This window comes from Schistocerca nitens, chromosome 4 (assembly GCF_023898315.1).
Source record: "Schistocerca nitens isolate TAMUIC-IGC-003100 chromosome 4, iqSchNite1.1, whole genome shotgun sequence".
Taxonomy (NCBI): domain Eukaryota; kingdom Metazoa; phylum Arthropoda; class Insecta; order Orthoptera; family Acrididae; genus Schistocerca; species Schistocerca nitens.
The window spans coordinates 94595685-94607799 of record NC_064617.1 but is presented as its reverse complement, the minus strand read 5'-3'; the positions used below and the strand labels follow the sequence as shown (position 1 = coordinate 94607799).

General features: G+C 42.1%; 1 pseudogene; it reads left to right on the top strand.

Annotated features, from left to right (window-relative positions):
• Nucleotides 1-9688: 9688 nt before the first annotated feature.
• Nucleotides 9689-9806, top strand: LOC126253832 (5S ribosomal RNA; annotated as a pseudogene).
• Nucleotides 9807-12115: the final 2309 nt, after the last annotated feature.

Sequence of the window (12115 nt, the reverse complement as noted above, 5' to 3'; positions counted from 1 at the left end):
TATCCCCGCCCTCTCCCCCCTTTGCCATCTGTTGCCCCTCCCCACCCAACATTATCACCAACTTTAGTGAGTAACTAAATTGTAGAATGAAAGCCTGTTCTTGGAATACTATCATTTATAAAATTATGAAAGTTGAATGATATTTAGTTTGAGTGTGTGTTATAATGAATGACGAAGGAGTTCGTGGTGCATCGCAAGTGCTACCCACAATCCCTCTCAGATAAGAAAGGTAAACCATCCGCAGTGATGGTGGACACCATACCTCTCCACTGCGGTGTCCGCAACTTGTGCTCTAGTGGCTAGCGTTGTTACCTCTGGATCACGGGGTCTCAGGTTCGATTCCTGGGCGGATTGGGTATTTTCTCTGCCCGGAGACTGTGTGTTTGTGTTGTCCTCATCATCATCATTCTCATCATTCGTGACAGTGGCTAGATTGGACTGTGAAAAAAAAATGGACTGTGAAAAAATTGGGACTTTATATGAAAGGAAAAAAGGAAATATGAAAGGAGAAAATATAAAAATGCTGTAAATGAAGCAGGCAAAAAGGAATACAAACGTCTCAAAAATGAGATTGACAGGAAGTGCAAAATGGCTAAGCAGGGATGGCTAGAGGACAAATGTAAGGATGTAGAGGCTTGTCTCACTAGGGGTAAGATAGATACTGCCTACAGGAAAATTAAAGAGACCTTTGGAGAGAAGAGAACCACTTGTATGAATATCAAGAGCTCAGATGGCAACCCATTTCTAAGCAAAGAAGGGAAGGCAGAAAGGTGGAAGGAGTATATAGAGGGTTTATACAAGGGCGATGTACTTGAGGACAATATTGTGGAAATGGAAGAGGATGTAGATGAAGATGAAATGGGAGATACGATACTGCGTGAAGAGTTTGACAGAGCACTGAAAGACCTGAGTCAAAACAAGGCCCCCGGAGTAGACAACATTCCATTGGAACTACTGACGGCCTTGGGAGAGCCAGTCCTGACAAAACTCTACCATCTGGTGAGCAAGATGTATGAAACAGGTGAAATACCCTCAGACTTCAAGAAGAATATAATAATTCCAATCCCAAAGAAAGCAGGTGTTGACAGATGTGAAAATTACCGGACAATCAGTTTAATAAGCCACAGCTGCAAAATACTAACGCGAATTATTTACAGACGAATGGAAAAACTGGTAGAAGCGGACCTCGGGGAAGATCAGTTTGGATTCCGTAGAAATGTTGGAACACGTGAGGAATACTAACCTTACGACTTATCTTAGAAGAAAGATTAAGAAACGGCAAACCTACGTTTCTAGCATTTGTAGACTTAGAGAAAGCTTTTGACAACGTTAACTGGAATACTCTCTTTCAAATTCTGAAGGTGGCAGGGGTAAAATACAGGGAGCGAAAGGCTATTTACAATTTGTACAGAAACCAGATGGCAGTTATAAGAGTTGAGGGACATGAAAGGGAAGCAGTGGTTGGGAAGGGAGTGAGACAGGGTTGTAGCCTCTCCCCGATGTTATTCAATCTGTATATTGAGCAAGCAGTAAAGGAAACAAAAGAAAAATTCGGAGTAGGTATTAAAATTCATGGAGAAGAAGTAAAAACTTTGAGGTTCGCCGATGACATTGTAATTCTGTCAGAGACAGCAAAGGACTTGGAAGAGCAGTTGAACGGAATGGACAGTGTCTTGAAAGGAGGATATAAGATGAACATCAACAAAAGCAAAACGAGGATAATGGAATGTAGTCAAATTAAATCGGGTGATGCTGAGGGGATTAGATTAGGAAATGAAACACTTAATGTAGTAAAGGAGTTTTGCTATTTAGGTAGTAAAATAACTGATGATGGTCGAAGTAGAGAGGATATAAAATGTAGACTGGCAATGGCAAGGAAATCGTTTCTGAAGAAGAGAAATTTGTTAACATCGAGTATAGATTTAAGTGTCAGGAAGTCATTTCTGAAAGTATTTGTATGGAGTGTAGCCATGTATGGAAGTGAAACATGGATGATAAATAGTTTGGACAAGAAGAGAATTGAAGCTTTCGAAATGTGGTGCTACAGAAGAATGCTGAAGATAAGGTGGGTAGATCACGTAACTAATGAGGAGGTATTGAATAGGATTGGGGAGAAGAGAAGTTTGTGGCACAACTTGACTAGAAGAAGGGATCGGTTGGTAGGACATGTTTTGAGGCATCAAGGGATCACAAATTTAGCATTGGAGGGCAGCGTGGAGGGTAAAAATCGTAGAGGGAGACCAAGAGATCAATACACTAAGCAGATTGAGAAGGATGTAGGTTGCAGTAGGTACTGGGAGATGAAGAAGCTTGCACAGGATAGAGTAGCATGGAGAGCTGCATCAAACCAGTCTGAGGACTGAAGACCACAACAACAACAATGGGCGCTGATGACCGCGAAGTTGAACGTTCCACAAACCAAACATCATCATCATCATCTCTCCATTGCGGCACTTGCTTGACCTGCACACTGCAACTCCATTTAAAATCAACCAAGTTAAAATGTGTGCACTATACTTACTGCTCGTAAATCACTTGATTCCTGCACTCCTTACTTCTGAACTGGCAGCAATTGGAAGACTTCAGGCTTTTAATGCTTTGCGTCTGACCACAGCCTCTAATACTAACAATAATAATAGTGCTATACAGCACTATAGAAGCACTTACGTAGGTACTGCTGTATCGTAATGTTAATTAATTCATTTTTTTATTTTTTATTTTTTATTTATTTATTTATTTTTTTTCGAAGCGAGTAATGAAGCAATTTCTGGACTACTGCAGGTACTATCTACAACTTGGAGAAGACATTTTCTTGAGATATTTAGCATTTGTTCCGTTTAAGTCTCACTTTTATCGTCGTCAATGTACGGGGCAAAGCACAACATATTATTGCAGCGGGTGGACTATGTGAGGAACCCGTAACCTCTAGCGCATTACTATTAATAACTGAGAAAAGTAATTATTGGTAACTCATAACTCATACAATCAGAATTAGAGTCTTACGAAGCTGTGATGATAGTAATGATCTTTTGAAAATAATTTAGTTTCCTGGCTGGAACAGAACCGAATCGTTTAGTTTTTACTCCTCAAAAAAGTTCATTTTACCCCACAGGGGGTAATTACCACCAGGTTGGGAACCACTTCCCTACACGCTCGCCCATGGAGGGAACGAGCCATGGCCCGCTGCAGTGGTGCTGCTCTCCGAGCGTGCTCTCCCCTCTGAAACGACAAGCAGGAAAACACAGTCTGTCACCAAACCGACGGCCCGTGGAATGAGGGTAACACTTGCCTCGAACGGAAGGCGAGTTGCACTTACCAACCAGATCTGGCGCCAGCGTATTCCCTCGGTTCGGTGTCGGCTCAGATTGGCTTGTATAAATTGGAGATCAGGTGTAGGCGTGTTGCACTGTATTTCTGACTCTCTATGAACTTGTTGGGAGTCAGGGGCACTCAGTTACTGACATCCTGTAAACGACACTAGTCATTAGTTTAAAGCTAATTGTGTTCTTTATTGGTACGTATGTTTTCTATTTACTATTGATTAGCAGACGTAAATTCCATGTTGACTTACGTTGCCATTTGACTAGCAGTAGTTGCGTTTTTTCTAAGCCCATATGCGGATTCCGCAGAAACAGATCCACATTAGATCACTTATTCACCCTAAGACAAGTAACTGAGAAGGCGTGGGAATTCAATGTAGATGTCCACATATTATTCGTAGATTTTAAAAAGGCCTATGATAGCATACACCGACAGACACTACTAACTATAATGAAGGAATTTAAAATACCATCAAAATTAATCAGATCAGTTAAAATGTGTAAAGATGAAACTTTATGTCGCATAAAGACACCGATAGGAGAAACTGAAGATTTTAAGGTGACTGGACTGGACTGAGACAAGGGGATGGCACTTGACCTATTTTATTTAACCTTGTGCTAGAGAAGACTGATAGAGAATTTTCTAAAACCAGTCCACAAGTGATCCAGCTACAGGATGTTACATTACAAGACTTGCCTATGCAGATGATGTAGCACTAATAAGTAGTTCCAAAAGAGAATTAATCAGAATGATGCAAAATTACTACAAAATTGCTGAGAAAACAGGATTACATGTTAATGAAGAAAAGACAGAATACCTGCCCGTAAGTAAGAAAACCAGAAAAGATGCACCTCTGACTGTATATGGATTCAATTTCAAGACTGTTGACCACTTCAAGTACCTAGGAAGTCTTCTTAGTAATAACAACAGAACAGATATAGAAACAGATGCCCGTTTATCAACAGCAAACAAGACACTTTTTAGTTTCATCGAAATTCTAAGAAAAAGATCACTTAGCAGTAACCTCAAAATCCGCTTATATCAATCGACCATTATACCTGTGATGTTATATGGATGTGAAACATCAACATTTAGAAAGAAAGATGAAGAAAAACTGATCATATTTGAAAGAAAAGTACTAAGGAAAATTTTTGGGCCTGTATACGACGAAAATAACATGGAATGGAGAATAAGAAGAAATGAAGAATTAAGAGGGCTGTACAAACTTCGTAACATCGTCGAAGTGCTCAAGAGAAGAAGGTTGAATTGGGTAGGTCATATTGCAAGATTGACAGAGAATAGACTACCTAGAATGGCATTCAGCAGGACAATAGATGGAACGAGAGGAAGAGGGAGACCCAGAATCAGATGGCGGGATAACATTCGGGAGGACACAACTAGGATGAACAGCAACAGCAACTGGACAAACAGCGCATTGGACACGCAGAAGTGGAAGAGGCTCATAGAGCAGGCGTATGGTCGATAAGGCCCTTGCCACATGTAAAGCAAAAAAAAAAAAAATTGTATGTGATAGTTGGTAGCTATCCTTACTGCTAATGTTTTGAGCAGTGAGTATTTGGGATCGCCATATTTTGACTATACTGTACCTCTTGAAACCTCGGGTGATTACTATTTGAGGTTGATTTTCTATGGAAGGATTTATTTGAATTCGAAACGACAATGCATGTTATGTAATTGTTCTAGAAACGCAAATGTAAATGGCGCCATAGATCTGACATTTTTAGATTATTTTAATTGTGGTATTGGCAACTGGCTAATGTGCGAATAAAATTTCATGGTTTACAGTATACGTCATTCTGTTCTGTATGTGGTTGTGTTCTGACGTCACTATAAACGATGTGTTGTATTGTATGGTTAACTGGAGGGTGGGATTGGGAGGGGTGGGAGGTGGAGAAGCCTCTCGATTTTGATTTGTCACTTACCATTTTATGTGATTAATATAAATGTTTCCTGAATGTTGCACACCTCTGAACCCGGCAACACCAGGCAGAACTGATTTAACAGTTTAGTTGACAAGGAAAGAGCGAAAAATGACAAAAAACGACATTCGTGAGAACACTGTTCTGTGCACCAAGAAGCACTTCGTGCTTAATTTGCAGGCATGGAGCAAGCGAAGAAATTACTCAAGTCACACACATTAAACCACAATAAGTTGCAACAATTTTCGATGGAATTGAATGGAGAGTATGGAGACTTTATATGTTACTGCAAAGTATGTTGGTTAAGGCAAGAGGTACGCCCTGAACGATTTTCGATTGAAAACCCGCTGCTGTTGAATTTATGAAGGAAAAACAAGAGCAGGAACGAAAATTAGAACGTACAGAATGGCCGGCAGACCTCGAATTATAAATGGACTTCACTACACACTGCCCACATTAAGACACTGCAAGGTGAGAAGCAACTAATTTCTGATTTGATGGGGATGTATTTAAAAAGAAAATCGTAATGTAGAAGGAACAAATTATGACAAACACAGTTGAGTTGCGGAAGCACACTGTCGTCAAAAAAACCGCAAAGTGTGAAGAATTGATTGTGGCCTTGAAAGAATTACAAGGATAGTCTTCTAAACGTTGTGAGGATACTACAACTCTTACATCAATTTTCGAGCTATTTTCGAGAAAGTTTGCCATTTCAGTTGAAAGTCGCCCTGTGCCTGATTATCCTGCAGTTTAATTCATGTTTTAAAGACAAATCCTTTTTCGTTATGCTGTCCAGGAGATCTACCTTATTTTCCTCAAATATAATTTCCACGATTTCATAATTAGGTTGCAAAAATACTGCAATATTTCGATCAACGTATGTGTGTGAAAGACTTGTTTTCATCATGAAACTAAAAAAGGCACGATTAACAGGCAACCTGAGCGTGAAAATCGGTGAAATCTTCTGCGACTGACTGTGTATGCCGACAGTTTCTACAAGAAAAAAATTGTTATGCCTTCAGTGGACCAAAAATAATTAAATAATATTGAAAATTTGTTTCGTTTGTGAGCATTGTTATTGAGAAATATGAAATAGTAAACCATGTCATAATGCAGTGCAACTACACTGTCATCTAAATAGTTTCCCCTTCTTCCCCCTCCTTCGTCACAGACTGAGGTCTTGTGTGGGAGTGGTCATCCAGCCTGAACGCAATGGAAGGAGTGGTGGAGGTTGGCAAAGGGGGAGGGGAGGGGGGTGCATCCAGACTGAACGCTATGGCACGTGAGCCAGGGCATGGAGAGCCATTTTCGAGTGTCAGCGACTATACCTCGACATCGTATCAGGAAGATATAGGATTGTTGCATAAGTTCGTAATGTTTTCCCCTGTCTTTAACACTACTGATACATGTAACACAGAAGTTGGGCATCAACAATATATTCTCCTTCACTATTTACAACAGTCTGTCAACGCTTGTGTAACTTACAGATTCCGCGACTGTAGAAATCACGTGGTTTTGAGGAAATAACTTGTCGAGCCGAGTTAGGAACGTATTTTCATCCGAAGATGAAGTTCCGCGAAGGTTTTTCGATTCAGAGCGGAAAAGGTAAAAATGTGAAGGCGCAAGATCAGTTGAATATGGTGGGTGCGAAATGACTTCCCAACTTAACTCCTGTATAGCGTTTTTTGTCTGTCTAGCAGAATGCGGGCTAGCGTTATCGTGGAGTAGCATTACTTCACGTAGTCTTCCTAGTCGTTGTTCTTGGATTGCGTCTGCAAGATGTCTCAGTTGTTGACAATAAATGTCAGCAGTGATGGCTTCACCTAGGGGAAGCAATTCGTAGTACACCACACCGTCGCCGTTCCACCAAATGCATAACATTATGTTCTGTGGATGCGCGCAGGGCTTTGTACTGGGGGTCGGTGTTTTGTTTGTGGTCAACCATTCCTTTTTATCCTTGTGTTAGCATAAAGACACCATTTCTCGTCCTAGTAGCGATACAGGACAGGAATGGTCGGCGGTTTTCACGAATCAATTGATGACAACCAAGTAGATATGCACCTGTGGCCAACTGTAGAATTTTGTGATTTTGGCGTAGAACATGCAATACCCATACATCCGATTTTTCAACCTTCCCGACTGCACGCAAATGTCGCACGATGGTGGAATGATTAAAGTTCATCACATCTGCCAATTCTCGAGGATAATGACGTGGATCACTATGGGCAGAAATGAATCACCTTACCCTAATCCACGATGCAAAACTACCTGCATCATTTAATAGCGGCAGGTGGAGACGAGGGTACAATCCCGATCTCATATTCACCACCAACACCGTTAACCAACAGTGTATAAAGTCTGTCTGTTCTCCACCACCAAGTTCACAACATAGACCAATAATCTGCTGCTGTTAGACCTCAAAAGATCCCATATCGGAGGAGGCTTAACTTTAGAAAGGCTGACTGGTCCAAATTTGCAGATTTACTGCAAGCCGAAGTGTCTTCTATAGAACCGACACCAGAACAGTACGACATTTTCACCACGACAGAAAAGAGATGTTCCAAAATATCTGTCCCTCGTGGCTGTCGAACACCTTACATCCCTGGGCTCACATCAGATCAGGCAGCCTTATTTACTGAACGTAGCAACTTATTTAGAGAAAACCCTTCCAGTGAAACAACTATAGAAACAAGAAACAAACTCATTTCTTTCATAAGAGAGTCAAGAAGGGAAAAACGGTTAAAACAATAAAAACCTGGACCTGAAAAGAGAAAGTCATATGGCTTGGAGACTTCTGCGACACCTGTGCAATGATCCAACTACACACCAAAATATCACCGCTAACCAAAGAGCACACAAGCTACTGCTAAATGAGAAGTCCAGCTATAAATTCAAAAAACTAAATCTGCGAAGAACAGAGCAAGAGAAAAATAGCAACTTTTCACTCACATTCACGATGGATGTACTACAGAAGGCTATTAAACAGAGGAAAACTGGTAAGTCAGCTGGCTTGGACGATCTACGAATGAGCATATCAAGCACTTTGGATTAACAACAAAGGAATGGATTCTTCAATAAATGCGTTGACACATGTCAAATTTCAAAAATATGGCGGAAGAGCTGAGTAATTGCTATACTGAAACCTGGTAAAGAAGGAAATAGTCCAAACAATTTTACACCAATCGCACTACTGTGCCACCTTTACAAACTGCTACAGAGAATGATTTTAAACCGTCTCTCAAATGTTATTGATCCCTTGCTTATACCTCAGCAACCTGGATTCTGCCCTGGTAAAAGCTACACAAGACAATTACTCAGTCTTACACAGTTCATAGAAGATGCCTTTGAAGCCCTTAAGGTGACAGGAATGGTATTCGTGTACTTGACAACAGCGTACGGCACAGTCAACCACCAATTATTATTAAACAAGGTCTACAGTGTAACCAAGCTCATCGCCAATCTTCTGCAGAGCCGGCCGGGGTGGCCGAGCGGTTCTAAAAAATGGTTCAAATGGCTCTGAGCACTATGGGACTCAACTGCTGAGGTCATTAGTCCCCTAGAACTTAGAACTAGTTAAACCTAACTAACCTAAGGACATCACAAACATCCATGCCCGACGCAGGATTCGAACCTGCGACCGTAGCGGTCTTGCGGTTCCAGACTGCAGCGCCTTTAACCGCACGGCCACTTCGGCCGGCGAGCGGTTCTAGGCGCTACAGTCCGGAACCGCGCGACCGCTACGGTCGCAGGTTCGAATCCTGCCTCGGGCATGGATGTGTGTGATGTCCTTAGGTTAGTTAGGTTTAAGTAGTTCTAAGTTCTAGGGGACTGATGACCTTAGAAGCTAAGTCCCATAGTGCTCAGAGCCATTTGAACCAATCTTCTGCAGAACCGAAGATTCTTCATTGACTTCCAAGCACAGAGCAGCCGATGGAGGCGACAGAAAAATGGCCTTCTCCAGGGAAGTATGCTGGCTCCTGTTCAATATATATACTAATGACCAAACCATAGTCCCCAACTGCAGGAGTTTCTTGTGTGTTGATGATCTCGCTCTGGCTGCCCAAAGCACAAGCTTCGATTCAAAAGAAATCACCCTAAAGAGTGCTCTTGAAGATCTGTCAAAATACTACAGGATAAATCAGCTTAAACCAAACCCAGCACAGACACAAGTATGTGCTTTCCATCTGAGAAATAGGGGAACCAACCGAAAGTTAAAGACAGAATGGTCAGGGGTTAGATTGGAACACTGTGACACTCCAAAATACCTTGGAATAACACTCGAAAAATCTCTAACGTTCAAAAAACACTGCATGACTTCCAAATGAAGCCACCACCAGGAACAATCTACTGAGAAAACTGGCCGGATCTCAGTGGGGCAGCAAAGCTAAAACCATCCGAACTTATGAAATGGCATTATGCTACTCCAGGCCAGCGACCTTGCCGCAGTGGTAACAGCGGTTCCCGTCAGATCACCGAAGTTAAGCGTTGTCAGACTGGGTTAGCACTTGGATGGGTGACCATCCAGTCTGCCGAGCGCTGCTGGCCAGCGGGGTGCACTCAGCCCTTGTGAGGCAAACTGAGGAGCTACCTGATTGAGAAGTAGCGGATCCGGTCTCGTAAACTGACTTACGGCCGGGAGAGCGGTGTGCTGACCACATGCCTCTCCATCCGCATCCAGTGACGCCTGTGGCCTGAGGATGACACGGTAGTCGGTCGGTACCGTTGGGCCTTGTAAGTCCTGTTCGGACAGAGTTTAGTTTAATTATGCTACTCCGCTGCAGAGTGTGCGTGTCCTGTTTAGTATAAGTCGATACATGCCAAACAGGTGGATATTGCCCTAAACAACACATACAGAATTATAACAGGCTGACTGAAGTCAACTCCAGTCGAATGGCTCTACAAACCTTGCAGGAATTGCACCACCTCCTGTTCGAAGAGACATATCAGCAAACAGGGAAAGAACGAAACTCGAGCAGGAAAAAACGCATCCCATGCATGGGCAACATCCCTACCCACAATGACTAAGGTCAAGATAAAGTTTCCTCAGAACATGGGAGAAACTAAGAACTAGTGATAAAGAAGCCAGGCTGCAACTATGGAGGGCTGAGACATCGCACCTGCCTCGTTGGAAAAGATTTTCAGAATCTTCACACGCTGGTCATGATGAGAATTGGCCAATCTGGAAGTCCTTGAATAGGCTGAGGTCGAGAGCGGCCAGATCACGGTCTAACCTGGCAAAATGGGGATACATTGCAGAAAACAAAATCCAATGTGACTGCGGGGAAGAACAGACTGTTCAAAGTATGCTTCAGTGTCGATTGTGTTCAGCCACCTGCACAGAAGATGATCTTCACCAGGCAACGGAAAATGCACTGGAAGCAGCCAAATTTTGGTCAAAGATTATATAAACTGTGTTGATCTGTCAATAATTGTATAAACAGTGTTTTATGTTTGTTTCTGACATGAGAACAATAATAATAATAACTGTGGATTAATGCGTTGAAATGATCTTCATTAAACCCCGACGGTCTTCCTAGACGTGGAGAGTCACTAAAGTCAAAACGATCGTCCTTAAACTAGAAAAGCATTTTCTAGCCGTGATCTGTTCGGTGGCATTATCCTCATACACGGAGCAAACGTTTCTGGCTGTCTCCGCTGCTGTCACCCCTCTACTTAAGTCAAGCAGAAGAATATTTCGGAAATGTTCCTATTTCTCCATTTGGTACTCCATTTTCTAGCATCCACAGTTCGAGTAAGTATCTCCGAATGACAAAACGACCAATAAGTAATTTCAAAAAGCAACAGTGAACTACAAATAAAAAATGGTAATCGAGAAATTCACCAGCAGCAACCGGAATACTAACATGCAAAACAAAAATGCTACCAACATATGCACCAACCTAATAGTAGCTTTCATCCCAGGTTTCTGTGTTGCCTTTACAGAAACATTATTTTGCGTATTAATTGCTTCAATTCTTAAAGGGAATTAGAAATAACAGATACAGAAATTACAACAAATTCAGCAGGCTGCTTTTAAAGCTTTTTTATTTTTTTAGTATTCTGTAAAACATTGTACCGATCACAATACAAACCCACTGCAAAAGCTGTTCTCGAAAACAGGATGTGTTAGCTGATGTTGTAAGCAGCTGCAATTCGCCCTCACTACCGTCAAACGATTGGAAGCTCCTGTGAATGTGTTGATAGTTGTGTACCAGAGCTATGAAAGGGACCTCAAGTACTATCTACTCCTGCAGGTCTTGGCCTCCTCTGCAGGAAATATGGGATTTGTCACCACCCATCCACTTGACTCTGAGTTGTATGTCAGCAACAAGGGAGAACTAAGAACGTTACACCCATTTTCCCTAACCAACAACTTCAAGGTGCAGTCTTCCAGAGAAACTGAAACTGAGTGAGTGAGACTTACTTCTTTTGTTGGGAAATATGCTCTGTCCCTTGTCAAGCAGAAGCAAACGTACGGGGTAGGGGTGTATTAAAGGCGGCAGTTCAGACGTGCAGCAATGAATGGTACCCCTTAGGGAAATGGCAGCAGAAACTCATTCACTATGTTAAAGTGTCTGTTACGGAAACTTCGGAGGAAACAGCGTGCAACCCACTGCAGATTGAGGCGTACACTCGGACACATTATGCCTGTCGCCTGGACTCCAAGGTCATACTTGGTTCATTCCACCGACTGGCAGCAAAGTTGAGAAGATCAGAGCTTTGTTCACGGAGCTTCAGCGAAAATCTGCAGCGTTGTCTTCAGAATTGATAGTGGCCCGCAGGTTCTGTATCGAATGGAAGGCTAGAACCATAGACTTGGAAGGTTCTGTGACAAGTTAGGCTGTGACTCCCTA